We start from the raw sequence: 14,691 nt of genomic DNA, 5'->3' as shown, positions 1-14,691 counted from the left end.
ACCCCATAAACAACTAAGTGTGAAGCTGCCTAGCCCCGTGCTATCCCATGAGTGCTGTGCACTGGAACACTTGAATCAGTAACTGGGTTCGGGAAGAGATAGCCAAACCAATAGTAGCCAAAGACTAACGCTCCTGGCCCTGTGCCTCTACACATACGATTGTTCTTCAGCAAGAAAAATAACTCTTTAATGAATATCGACCAAAAAAGAGAGCAAAGGATAAACTAAATTACAAAATTCTTAATCCATTAAACATTTGCACAAATTATGCTAAGCATGGAATGAGTTATAAAATGTTCAGCTGGGAAGCCAGATGCCTCCCTCTTCAGAAAGCGTAACCCCAGGATGAGCCCAAACTACAGCCTCCCCCAAAGGCAACATAAAATAGACCAATCGTGTTATCACCTAGTCAAATTAAAGGCCTGGTTCTTCTCCTACAAATAGTGCCCTGGGCTGGCTGAATATCCCCTCTTCTGACTCTCCACCCCCTTTGCCAGGCTCCTATGCTTTCTTTTTATTATTATTAAGCTAAAATCTTTGCGGGAGAAGGTACTCATCTCTTATGAAAACAATGGCTGGGCTTGCTCTTCGCTAGGTTACAGGCGGTTTGAACCAACCCTCCCCTTGCACACTGGACGTCTGGACGGGTCACCAGAGGGGAGTGGGTTTTTCTGTCCCTGCATCATCACAGTTCAAGCAGTAGTCGTGTCCCTTGAAGATGAAAAGCACTTGTGCTGGCAGGTCCTGCCTCCAATTCTCACTCTGACATGTCCTGCTACTGAGCCCCCCTCAATTCTAAATTTGGTAATGGCTTCCACTGCTGCTCATATCTTGGTTCCTCATCGATCGTTAGTGGTGTGATTCTTGATACCTCGTACACACTGCCCTTCTGAAGCGATCTTCCTTCTGTCCCCTGCCGTGGTCCCGGCGGACTCAAGGCTGAAAGAGTAAGTCAGTGTACTCCTTAACAGCTGTTCAGAGGCCAACAATTTTAACTCCAGCAAATCCCTTTTTCATACACTGATTTCATGACCTTTTGGGGTGCTATCCCTCCAGTTCTGGCAAGCCCAGATACAGTGCGGCTAGCTCTGAATTTCCACCTCAGAGAATGTCCCTGGTATGATTCAGCGGGGAAAGAAACAGTTCGCTGGAAGCTGCATATCAACCTGGTTTAGAGGAGATTTGTCTTCTACAACACATGAAGGTCTGTGAAAGACACTGAGTTTGTAAGAGACCATAGAAGAGGGCTTGAGAAGATCCAAGTGTCTGTCCTCAGTGTTTCAGTGTGTGTGCATGCGTGTGTGCATGCTTGCCTGAGACCGGTCACTTAACTCCCCAGAAGCTCTTTCCTCATCTGTGAACCAGGGAATGGACCAGATGACTGCTACCAACCCTCCAGCTCCAAATGTTTATGTGAAATAGCTGCTGTGGAGAAAACGGCTGGGAGAGTGGAGTATTTACCAAAGCGGGCATAATTAAAAGGCTGGCGAAGGAAGCCTTCGGGCCAAGAGTCAGCGGGGATCCTGGACCAGGCTTCTTGGCTGTGCATCAGGGTCAGCATCTGTGAGTTACTGAGAACCTAGTCCCCCGGATGGTCCTCACAGGCTTGAGGGTTTGCAGCGGGAACTGTGCGGCCGCACACAGCCAGGGAGCAATAGGGCTGGAGGGCAGTCTTCACTGCCCACATGCCCATGGCCATCTATTCAAAAGGCAATAGAGATCTTTCACCCCACCTGAGTCAGAACAAAGGCAAAGCCGTGTCCTAAGGTGGCATTGTGCAGTGCCTTTAGGCAGCTGTGTCACCCTCGATGATGCTGGGGGTCAGACATTTGTGACACCCCTCATTTGGGTATGGAACTCTTCCAAAAACTGCAAGGCTGTACCACTTGATTGCTCTTTATTCCTCCCCTAGAAGCCAGCGTGCACGGCCACCACTGCCTGCCAGAATTAACCACCCCTCCCTCCTGCATCCATGAGGGCCCTCCCTCTCTCCCTCTATCAATTTATTTCTCATCTCGCTTCCCGTTGGGCTGCAAACACTCCTTCCTCAGGAAACGTTTCCCGATTCTCTTTACCTGTCCATACCTTAACTACACGGTTTCCGCTCAGTGCCTGCACACTTCACGGGGAAGGCGTAGCCCAGGGGCTTCCTCGTGGCTTCGCGGCCTCACCCAAGTAGGCTCCTGGTGACCAGCTGACAGCAAAGGGCCACATTTACACACACCCCTCCTGCCACACACACCACCTACCACCAACTGCCCTGCAAAGTTCATAAAGTACTTTCTTATCCATTTCCCATTTGGACCTGTTCAAAGAAGTAGAAAGAAATAGGGGCTTAAAATATCGAAGGAAAAGTCTCTGTTGATCAAATGTTGGTTTAACTAATATCACAATGGTGTGCTGAGTCACATGGAAGCATGAACAATGAAATGAAACACTATCTGCACCATCAGTTGTGCTGCATCTCTTTGACATGGGTTGGTGTTCAGGGGTAGATCACTAAGCCTTTCTCCTAGTATGTCTCAGCAAGGTACAATGCCAAGAACCTAGGTCTCGAAGACCAAAGACAAGAATTCTACCACTGAACACCCATGCCTCAACTAATAAGCAGAAGGTATTTAATTAATGGATGAAAGTTGGACTTTTGACTCCCAGAAAGATTTATGGTCTTGGAAACCCACAGGGGCAGTTCTATTCTGTCTTATAGGGTCACTATGAGTCTGAAGTTTGCTTGTTTGGTTGTTTAATACAAAAGAACTATACATATTAACAACAGTAAGTATGTCTATGTCCTATGGAGAGTCACAAGGCCTGGGTCCCATGTCTTGCTCTATGGCTAATTTATGGGTGACTGAAAAGTCACTCCACTAATTTGGCTCATACATGAAATAAAGAAATTGAACTTTTTCCAAGTTTGGGATTTGACACAGAGAAAATCCTGCAAAAGCAATTTTGGAAACCAATATGGGGTTGCCACTGTTTTGATGTCCCTACTTGACAGATTAATTGCAATCTAGAAACACTATCATTCCCTATAAGATGATTTTAATATCTCAATAGAAAAGACAATCTCAAAAATGATAATAAATATCCAGTAAAATAGAGTTTAATGTCAATCAAGTGCTTCCTATAAAGCAGTGGTTCTCAACTTTCCTAATGCCGTGACCCTTTAATACAGTTCCTCATGTTGTGCTGACCCCCCCCCCAACCATAAAACTATTTTCGTTGCTGCTTCAAAACTGTAATTTTGCTACTGTTATGAATTGGGCAACCCCTGTGAAAGGGTTGTGTGACCCCCAAAGGGGTCGCAACCCACAGGTTGAGAACTGCTGCTACAAAGCCTTTACTTTCTGATTTCATCTCAGACTTGTAAAAAACAAAACAAAAAAGGAAATCCACAGGTCATCCCTCTAGACCCTCCAACCTCCAACTAATGACCTCTCTGTCAACACACTGAGAGACAGTTAACACGCATAAGCTAAGACTCAACATCCCATCATCTAAGCTCTTCGGCGTCGGCGCCTTTGTAAGTTCCTCCGGAGCGTGCCTCTAGCCTTCAGCGCCTGCTCCCCTTACTGGCGTCCCTTCCATATTCCATCAAAGCCCCTCTTGTAATTATAGATGTGTACAAAGCACCTGAAACCCTAGAATCCTCTCCCCAACTCAGGCACTCTCCTGCCAGCTCCACCTCAGCAAAGATGTGGAGGGAGGTTCACTGCCAAACAAAAGCAGATACAATCTGCTGCAGTCACTCAGCACCAAGTTGGCATCTCCAACCAGCTCGTTGGAGTGGGGCCAGCCCGAGATGTGAAATCTATGTGCTGTTTTAAGTCCAGCCTTCACCTCACAAGTTCATATTGCCTGAATTGGAGTGTTCCCTTCCATGGCAATTCCCAATTCCTGCAAGAAAACAGGAAGCAGTGACCAAGCTTTCCTCGACCGTCTTTCCTTGCATAAATACACTGCAACCAGGAACGAGAACCAATGCTCCAAGCACTGCTAGCTGGTCGCTGACTGGCCTCAACGGATCTCATTTACTGACTAGCACAGATAGGTTAAGAGCCAAAAAAAAATAAGGACACTGCTATTATATGTCCTCTGGGCCATATAATATTGCCACATTAGAGAATGCATTCTTTCTTTCTTCTGTGCTTCCAATCCCACGTCTTCCTGCCAATTAGGTATGCATTTTAGGATGTCACCGAAAAGGACCACTCGCCAGCGAGGTTGATGTAAAAGGTCTGGATGTGTGCTTTCTAGGAAGTGCTCAGGCCCAAGCTCCATCAGCATGTTTCATCCCATGTTGTGCCTGAACAGCACTGTTGTCATTGTCAGTTGATACCGATACTGAGTGAGCCCCGCCGGAAGGAAGTGTTGCCAGGTCCCGTGGTATCTACAGAATCACTTTATATGTCTCAGCCGCTGTGGTGATTGTGTCCATCTGCCTCTCGGAGGGTTTCTTTCTTTGTCACTGCCCTCTCTCCCAAACATGATGTCCTTTCCGAGAACTTGGCCTATCCCCATGGCCAGTCAAAATCAAGGGCCTTGACGTGGTCCTTCCTAAACCCAGGTGCTCATTCAAGCCTAATTAAGCACAAAGTAAACGTCATGGCCAGGAGACATTTCTTGAAACATAAAGTGTCTCCATCAGCTTTGGTCATGACTATAGGGGGGTCAGCAAGGAGTAACTGAGTTGGCCCAGGGCACAGTAAGCTAGACATGGGGATGGGGAATGTCTATCAGGTGCAGCAGAGACCAGGAATGCTCAGTGTCATCGGGCTCGGCATCCCATGAGCTTCTTGGGGCTGGGAAGGAGAATGGCAGCAAGTGGCAGGCACCATGCTCTCAGTCCACAACAGCCTGCCAAATGAGAGGTCAGACTGCAGTTGAGATTTGATGTGCAGCCCCCGGAGCCCAATGGCCACCTCATCTGTTATGGAGACACCAAATCACAGGGTCTCTACTTCCCTAAAGTATACTTGGTTTTTGCCTTTGTAGTTGGAGTCTGACACCTTGATGCTGAGGGGAAAGAGAGAGAGAGGGACATACTGCTTAGGCACCTTACTGCACAGGGCAATAGCTCCTGGCTTCAGCCAAGTATTGAGTTTCTTCCCACAGGGCAAAAAAGCACCCAAGGGCCTTCGTTTGCATCATGTGGGCTCACTAGTAATCTAATCCTATTTTTCCTTCAAGGATAAAATGTTTGTATTGATGCAGTTCTTAACTCTCTAAAGCCCTGCAGTGAAAACACAAGTATTATTGCTCTCATAAAGGAGAAGGTGATTCCCAAACCAATGGAGCAATCTGTCCAATGTAGCACAAAGTAATAATAGAAACAGGATCAGACCCCTTGGTTGGCCTCAGAGGTGAGTTCTTCCCCCGATGCTGCAGCGCCTTTCCCAGCCTCTTAGTCGCTGCCTTCTTGGTACCTCCTGGTTAGATCTCTAATTGCCTGTCACAGTTCTTCTGGCTGGGGTTCTCTCCCTAGTCCATTGAAGATCTTCCTATAGCTGTAACTATCACAGCCACATGGACAGTATACCAGCCTGTGTCCAGTTCATAACCCACCCTCTGGCTGCCCCCAAAGTTATACAGGGAAGAACTCCAGAGGGCATCCTGACATACAATTCTACCACTTACAAGCTGTGTGACTTTAGGAGAGTTAGTCAACGCCTCTGTATCTTGGTTTCTTCATCTAAATATTAGGGATAATGTTGTACAGACAAAAGGTGTTGATATCTGTAACAGTTTTCAAGCCTGGAGCTGAGCAAGCATTATGGAAATGATGACTGTTTTGTAAAGTGATGATATAAGGGGGCTTCAAAAAGCTTTGGAAAATGGAAAGATAATAATTTTCCCCGGAAATTTTTGAGGGCCCTGCATAGCCAAATACCCACTGAACACCTTTACCTGGATATCCTAGTGACATGTCAATTGATAGAAAATGAACCTTACCATTTGCACTTCCGATCTATGTCCTCCCGTGTCATTGCGAGAGAAGATTCGCCTATATCCTTCTCCCCATCCCATCAATGACTTAATTCTGAGTTTTTCACCCTGAATCACTCCATGAATAAGGCTTTTGTTCCTATACCACCATGCCTGTTGTTCACTATGATTCATTAAGTATTTCATGAATCTTTATTAAAAGAGAGAACAAATGAGTGAGTGCCACTGACCCATCTAGGACAGCCGCCAGAGTATGAATCTTCCCCGCCCCCTTCAGTTTATCCTTTTGAATCTGACTGTTCCAGCACACCTGAGGACAAGTCGAAACTGTCACCTTCTACTTGCATCTGCTGCCTGGCCCCATTTTACTGGATTTGGCACCATTCATCTTTTCCTGCAAACTAGCACCGCAGGTTCTGTCGGCATGGAAACGTTGGACACTGAATAAAGACGTTGAAGACTGAAGAAGAGTCGATGCATTTGAATTGTGGTGCTTCAGAATATTTAAAGGACCACAAACTGCTAAAAGGACAAACCAACCAGTCTTGGAAGACATAGGACCAGAGTGCTCATTAGAGGCAAGGATGGCAATACTTACTCTTACGTACTTTGAATAGGCTGTCAGGACAGACCAGTCCCTGGAGAAGGACATCACGTTTGGTAGAGGGTCAGCGAAGGAGAGGAAAGCCCACAAGAAAATGGATTGACACCGTGGCTGCAACAATGGGCTCAAGCATAGGAACAACCGTGAGGACGGCACAGAACCAGGCAGTGCTTTGTTCTGTTGCACATAAAGTCGCTGTGGATCGGAATTGACTTGATGGCACCCAACAACACGTCCCATAAGGGCCAACCAGCTTCTCCTCCTCCCAGAATATGCTACTGCTGGTGTGTTGACATAAAGTGCCCTCCACCACCATTGCACCTGAAATGTACCCCCATTATGCTTTCCGGTCAGCTCGACTATCTCTGGGCCTACGGCTAGCTGGGTAAAAGCTCCCTGCACCGTAAGGACCATGTATGGTGCCCTCAGCCTGAATCAAGCCTCATTTGCTGTAGTGCAAATATCCACCAAGGACCACCCTCCACATAGAACTTAACTCCAGGCAACAGGTACAATAGCTTGCACATCTTCACGCATGATGATTCAGATCCTATTTAGTGTTTCTGCTTTACCTCCGAGTTTCTTGCAAAAGGCCGGGGATCCTAAAAGCTTAGAGTTGAGTGGTCCAAAAAGTGTAAGCAGCTATTCAAGTTTTAACTGGTACTTGTTACTGTTTGCTCACTGGGAGGTACCCCAGACATTTAAGGAAGAATTAACCCCAACTGTGTTCAAACTTTTCCAAAAGATACAAAAGGAATATATACACCCTAATTCATTCCATAAAGCAAATTTAACCCTGATACCAAAATAAGACAAGCAAAGAAAACTAGAGGCCAACATCACTTATGAATTTAGATGCAAAAGTCCTAAACGAAATACTAGTAGTGAACAGAGTCTAACAGCATATCAAAAGAGACACACAACCTTACCAAGTGGGATTTATTTCAGCAATGCAAGTATGGTTCAACATTTAAAAGTGAACTGTACATCACCAATATAACAACAAAGAAAAAAAGCCACATGGTCATTTCCATAATATAGGAAAGAACTTAATAAAATCTAACACTCTTTCTTGAAAACCCTCAAGTTGATTAGAACAGAAGGGACATTTCTCAAAATACTGAAGAGCTAATGGCCAAAATTAGACTCAAGGGAGAAAGATTAGGAGCTTTCCCCTGAAATCGGGAACTAAGTGGGGTGCCTGCCCTCTCTGACCACTTCTACTGAATAGGCATTGGAAGTTCTAGCCACTATAAGAGACCCTTTGTACTTTGAATTGAAGCTTTCTCGGCAAGTCACCCTCCAGTCAGATAATACATTGACTTCTAAAATAAACACTTTCGTTTTTTATTATTATTGGATTTTTATTTCTGTTTTTATATGTTTTTCTTGATAGGAAAATCTATACAGAAATAACTGGATTAATAGTTTCTTGGGGCATAGGAGTTTAGGAGGAAATGGGAAGCTAACAATACTTACCAGTAGTCAAGAAAGAAGAAAATGTTCTAAAATTGATTGTAGCAATGATTATGTAACTCTTTTTGATGTGTTGATAAACTATTGAACATCAATATATATGAATTATATGTCAATAAAACTGTTAACTTTTTAAAAGTAAACAATATCACCTGTGAGGAATCACAATTGACTCTATAAGTAGAGTTACCCACAAGCAAAGATGGTATTACAAGTTCAAGACGGGAGGTTAGCTCAATAGAAATGGAACGAGCTAAATGAGAACACTGACAAAATTTAAAAGTGTAACCAATGGCACAGAGCAATTTGTATAAACTTTGTATCAAAGAAAAACCAAATCTTCTGTGGAAACTTTAACCTAAAACACAATGAGATATTATTTAAAAATAAAAGCCCCCAGACATTATGTCTTTTGCTAGCTGGGCACCATCAGCTTTCTTCACCACATTTGCTTATGCACACATTGTCTTCAGTGATCGTATCAGGGAGGTGAGCACACAATGACATGATTTTTTGTTCTTTGATGCCCAATACCTGATCCTATAGACACTTCGTGATCACACAGGCTGGTGTGCTTCTTCCATGTGGGCTTTGTTGCTGCTCAGCTAGATGGCCGCTTGTTCACCTTCAAGCCTTTAAGACCCCAGACGCTATATCTTTTGACAGCCGGGCTCCATCAGCTTTCTTCACCTCACTGGCTTATGCACCCATTTGTCTTCAGTGATCATGTCAGGAAGGTGAGCATCATGGAATGCCAATTTAATAGAACAAAGCTTAGGACCATAATTTTATGGGACGGCCCACGCAATGGCCTCATATTGTGTTAAGTACTTCTGTTCTACCTCCTAGTATGTTGCAAAGTGCTTGCAAGGCAAGGCTCAACCATCCGTTTCTATCCGCCTGGAGCCATACGGGAAGGAGAGTCAGAAATCGGAAGAGGAAATGGAATGCGCAGCTACTTGTCTTCCCAAAGAACTGCCACCTTGCACTGAGACCAAATGAACGAGATGGTGTCTGGCTGCCATTAGTAGCGTTCTCATCAATGAGTCTCTACATAATCCTGATACAAAGGAAGAAACTGCAAACCAGAAACTAAAATCTCATGGATCTAGACTTTCTGGAGCCATGGAGACTGGGTGAACCCCTGGAACGACTGCCTCTGAGATAGCCTCAAACCCAAAACATCCCCGAAATCAAGGATCTACATGTGACCTCCTCCCTGGGGGATGGACAACAGAAAAGTGGGTGAAGGGAGATGTCGGACAGGGCAAGATAGGACAAATAATAATCTAGAAATTATCAAGGGCTCACGAGGGAGAGGGAGGTAAGGAGGGAGGGGAAAAAAAGAGGACCTAATGCAAAGGGCTTAAGTGGAGAGCAAATGCTTTGAAAATGATTAGGGCAAAGAATATACGGATGTGCTTTATACAATTGATGTATGTATATGTATGGATTGTGATAAGAGTTGCATGAGCCCCTAATAAAATGTTTTTTAAAAATTAAAAATAATTTTAAAATAATAATAATTTATAAATTATCAAGGAGGGTGTGAGGAGGGAGGGGGAAAATGGGGAGCTGATAATAAAATGATTAAAAAGAAAAAAAACAAATAGCATCGCTTAACTAGTGGAGAAGGTGTGCCCTGTGCTTTGCGCTCTTCTGAGGGGTATCTATCTGTAGGAGACTAAAGTGACAACAGCTACCTGAAAGGACCCACAGGACACGGATGGGCAGCCTTTTGGGGGCAGGGAGTTTATGTTATGATGGGGAAACAACTTGGAAAGGGAGAGTGAGAATGGTTAGACAACTTGAAGAGTGTAGCCAACGTCACTGAATGATACACATGGAAATTCTTAAACTGATGTGTGGTTTGCTATGCTGTCTTTTCTACAGCAACCAAAATTTTTTAATTTTGAAATGTGATAGCAGAGGCACCCAGAACCCCTAGCTTCTTGTATACCCACAGCTCTGATGTGGCCACCATACAGGTGGTGCAGGTGTGTTGCTTATCTGTGGTCCCTATATGCGTCCTATCAGTCAATATGATGACACCCCAACACAGCCCCTAACTACCCACCAGTCCCAACATAACATCAATTCCCCAACCCTCACCCTATGCTTCTGCTTAGGGTGGAACACAGAAAACAGAAGCATTTAGTCAAATACCAGATGATAGGTCAGCATCAGGAAACCAGCCCCCTTTGAATTTGAATACTTCCTTTCCCTAACAATAATCACTTGCCTGTCCCCATGCAGTCCCTCCAAAGTGTCAGCCAATTGCCCTTCTCAGAGGCGACTGGCAGCTTCAGATTGTGTGGCCCCGCCTGCTATTGAATCAACCAGTGACAGGGACCTCTTCCTGAGCAGCACACAGACTAAAACAACCAGAGTGGCTTTGCGAAGGCCCGGTGGAGCAATGTAGGAAAACAAGCACAGCGCTCCCTCTCGTTTCCCAGGCAGCCACATCTTATTCTCCTCCCCCTGCTCACTCACTCTCTCTTCTTGTGAGTGATTTCCCTTGGGGCTGGTGCTTTGGTATCCCTTGCGTAAGATGCTGTTTTGTAGACTGTGCATTTGTCAAGACCTAGGAGGTCCAAAACATAACAACTATTCCTCCATCTCCAGAAGGTTCCTCCCTTTAGATCGAGTTCTTCTACATATCATACAATACGGGTGGCTTTTTTAAAATCATTTTATTTGGGGCTTGTACAGCTCTTATCACAATTCATACATACATCCATTGTGTCAAGCACATTTGTACATTTGTTGCCATCATCATTCTCAAAACATTTGCTTTCTACTTGAGCCCTTGGTATCGGGTTATTTCCCCCTCCCAACCCTCTCCTTCATGAACCCTTGATAATTTATCAATTTTTTTCATGTCTTACACTGACTGCTGTCTCCCTTCACCCACATTTCTGTTGTCTGTCCCCCTGGGAGAGTTATATGTATATCATTGTGATCAGTTCTCCCTTTCTCTCCCCACCTTCCCCTTACCCTGGGATCACTATTCTGATTATTGGTCCTGAGGGGTTTATCTGTCCTGGATTTCCTGTTGTTTCCAGCTCTAATCTGTACCAATGTACATGCTCTGGTCTAGCCAGATTTGTAAGGAAGATTTGGGGTCATGACAGTGTGGGGAGGAAGCACTAAAGAACTAGAGAAAAGTTGTGTGTTTCATCAGTGCTATACTGCACCCTGACTGGCTTGCCTCTTCCTTGTGACCCTTCTGTAAGTGGATGTCCAACTGTCTATAGATGGGCTTTGGGTCTCCACTCCACACTCCCCTTCATTCACATTGATATGATTTTTTGTTCTGGGTCTTTGATGCCTGTAACCTGATCCTATCAACACCTCATGATCACACAGGCTGATGTGCTTCTTCCATCTGGGCTTTGTTGATTCTGAGCTAGATGGCTGCTTGTTTATATTCAAGCCTTTAAGACCCCAGACACTATATCTTTCTATAGCCAGGCACCACCAGCTTTCTTCACCACATTTGCTTATGCACCCACTTTGGCTTTAGAGATGATGTCAGGAAGGTGAGCATCACAGAATGCCGGGTTATTAGAACAAAGTGTTCTTACATTGAGGGAGTACTTGAGTAGATACCCAATACTTGAGTAGTACTTAACATATAAATATATGTACATAAATCTATTTCCCTATAATTATATATAAATATATTTATATATGCCCATGCCTGTATTTAGACCTCTATAAATTCCATTTGCATCCTGGTTCTTTCCTCTATTTCCTTTTACTTTCCTCTTGTCTCACTACCATGTTCGGCCTTCATTCAGGACAATATGGGATTTTTAAAGGCCAACAAATCCTCAGTCTTTAAGGAAAACCCCAGTGAGCTTGAACAGTGTGCATTGGGTATCAGTTATAGATAAGAGCAAGAAACCAATGATAAGAAGTGGGAGGGTGCCTCAGTTAATCGATGCTGGTATAACAAGCATGCCACATGTGGTAGCTTTCACAAAGGGAGGTTTATCCTCTCAGAGGGGAAGTCAGTAGATGCCCTCTGAATTTAGAGACCATCTCAAGAACAGAATTAACAACTGAACACTAACGGCAGAACACTGGACAAGTTCTGAGATGCTATCAAAGACACCATAGATGAAGAGAGCAATGGTCAATAAAAAGACAGGCAAGAAGCAGCACTGGAGTCATGGAAGGGGGTGGGGGTGGGGGCGGTGAGGAAGTCTCAAGGAACCAGAGGAATATAGTGTGTTTCATCAATGCTTTCGTGCACCCTGATGACTCATCCCTTCCCTGTGTAGCCCCTCTGTGGGGAGATTGTTCCACTTTCTACAGATGGGCTTTGGATTTCTGCTCCAGCCCCCCTCGTTCTCAACAATATGTATTTGTTATGTGTCTGCTGATGCCTATTACCCAGTCCCTATCACTTCTCCTGATTACACTGGAAGTGTGCTTCTTCCATGTGGACTTGTGCTATTCACTGCTGAATAGCAGCTGTGTAACTTCAAGCCTTTAAGGCTCCAGACACTACATCTTTTAATGGGGCACCATCCGCCCCCTTCACCACATTTGCTTATGTACCTGTTTTGTCTTCAGCGATTGTTTCGGGAGGGTGAACATCTCAGACTGCCAATTGGTTAGAACAAGTGCTGCTTCACAATTCAGACTAGATCGGAACATGTGCACAGGGATAGAAAGGGATGGGAGCTCACAACACACAGAATCCAGGAACAGGAGTGGGAATGGTGATACCAGAAAGGGAGGGGGAAGAGGGGAGAGGAAAGGAGAAAGGGGGAACAGATCACAATGATCGACCTATAATCATACACCCCTCAACAGGGGGAAGAACAACAGAAAACATGGGGGAAGGGAGACAGCAGTCAGTGTGAGAGATGAAATAATAACAATGTACAATCTATCGGGGGTTATGAGAGTGGGGGGGAAGGAAGGGGAGGAAGCTGGTGCCAAGAGCTCAATGGAAAGTAAATGTCTAGAAAAGAATGAAGGCAACATCTATACAAACATGCCTGATTCAATTGATGTATGGATTATGATAAGAGTTGTACAAGTCCCCAATGAAATGACTTTTTGAAAGACAGGAAATAAAGAAAAGGTCTAAGTAGATGTCAGAAGAGAATCTGAAACTTCCTCTTGACCATAGAGTAGTCCTCTTGCTCATCACTTGGAGTAGCTAAAGAGAAGTGGGGAAATGATGAAGTAAAACAGTTGAACAGAAAATTTTAATAGGCCACCTAACAATGTAGACTATTACAAGGCAATGTACAGAGATCTGGGATCAGAAAACCAAAAAGGAAGACCATGTTCATTTCTCAAGTTAAAAGAGCTGAAGAAAAAGTTCTAGCCTTGATTGAATGATGCAGGAGGCATCAAAAGAAGACGGAAGGAACACACAGTCACTGTACCAAACAACAACTGCCACATCGACAAAGAGCAGCAAGAAACTCAAGCCAGATTCAGAAGAGGACCTGAAACAAGAGATAGATACCAGTGCTGACTTCCGATGGATCTGGCTAAAAGCAGAGAATCTCTGAACGATGTTTACTTGTGTTTTATTGACTATTGGCAACACTGAAAAGAATGGAAATTCAAAACACTTGACTGTGCTGGTGGAGAACCTATTCATTGACCTAGAGGCAGTTGTTCAAGAAGAACTAAGGGAGACTGCATGGTTTAAATCAGAAAAGGTGTCAGAGGTTTAGTTTGGTTTGGTTTTTCACTACATTTATTCAATCTGTATGCTGAGAAAATAATCCAAGGATCTGGATTCATGAAGAAGAACTCAGCTTCAGGATTGTCGAGAAGCCCATGAACAACCTGCAATAGGCAGATGACACAACATTGCTTGCTGACAATAAAGAGACCTTGAAGACTGCAGCCTTCCATAAGGATTACAACTTAATGTGAAGAAAACAAAAATCGTCACGACTGGATCCACAGGCAACATCCTGCTAAACAGAGCAAAGGTTGAAGCTGTCAAAGATTTCACTTCACTTGCATCTGAGTGGGCAGTCAAGAAATCAATGCGCTGTGTTGAACAAATCTTTCAAAAAAGAGCAACGATGTTACTCTGAGGACTAAGCTGCACCACGGACCACAAGCAGAGACAACAAATCTGTCGTGGAGAAAGTAGAGTCAGATGCTCCTTGTGAGGATGATGACATTGTGTGTCATGCACTTTGTACATGTTGTCGGGAGAGATCCGCCGCTGGGGAAAGACATCATGTTTGGTAAAGTAGAAGGGCAGTGAAAAAGAGGAAGATCCTCGACAAGATGGATTTGCTCAGTGGCTGCAATAATGAACACAAACTTGATAATTACAAGGATGGCCCAGGAGCAGGCAGTGTTGTGTTCTATGGTTATATAAGGTATCTATGAGTCAGAACTGACTCTACAGCACCTAACAACAACTTGTTCCAAGCACTTTTCACAAAGATCTGCCTTCCAGGTCCAAATCAAGTGAGGGATTCAGAAGGCTATCCAGGCATTTACAATTGTGATTCCACTGAGTTACAATTAATTTTATATATTTTCTTTGGCTTCCAAAACCCCTACCGTGCCTGAAGTATACTCGTGGGTTCAACCCAGAGGGGGTGCTTCCATAGACTGAAGAGTACTTTTAAGAATTATTTCAGAAATAATCAAAGTTTTCTTAT

This window comes from Tenrec ecaudatus, chromosome 5 (genome assembly GCF_050624435.1).
Source record: "Tenrec ecaudatus isolate mTenEca1 chromosome 5, mTenEca1.hap1, whole genome shotgun sequence".
Lineage (NCBI taxonomy): Eukaryota > Metazoa > Chordata > Mammalia > Afrosoricida > Tenrecidae > Tenrec > Tenrec ecaudatus.
This window is presented reverse-complemented; position numbering follows the sequence as displayed.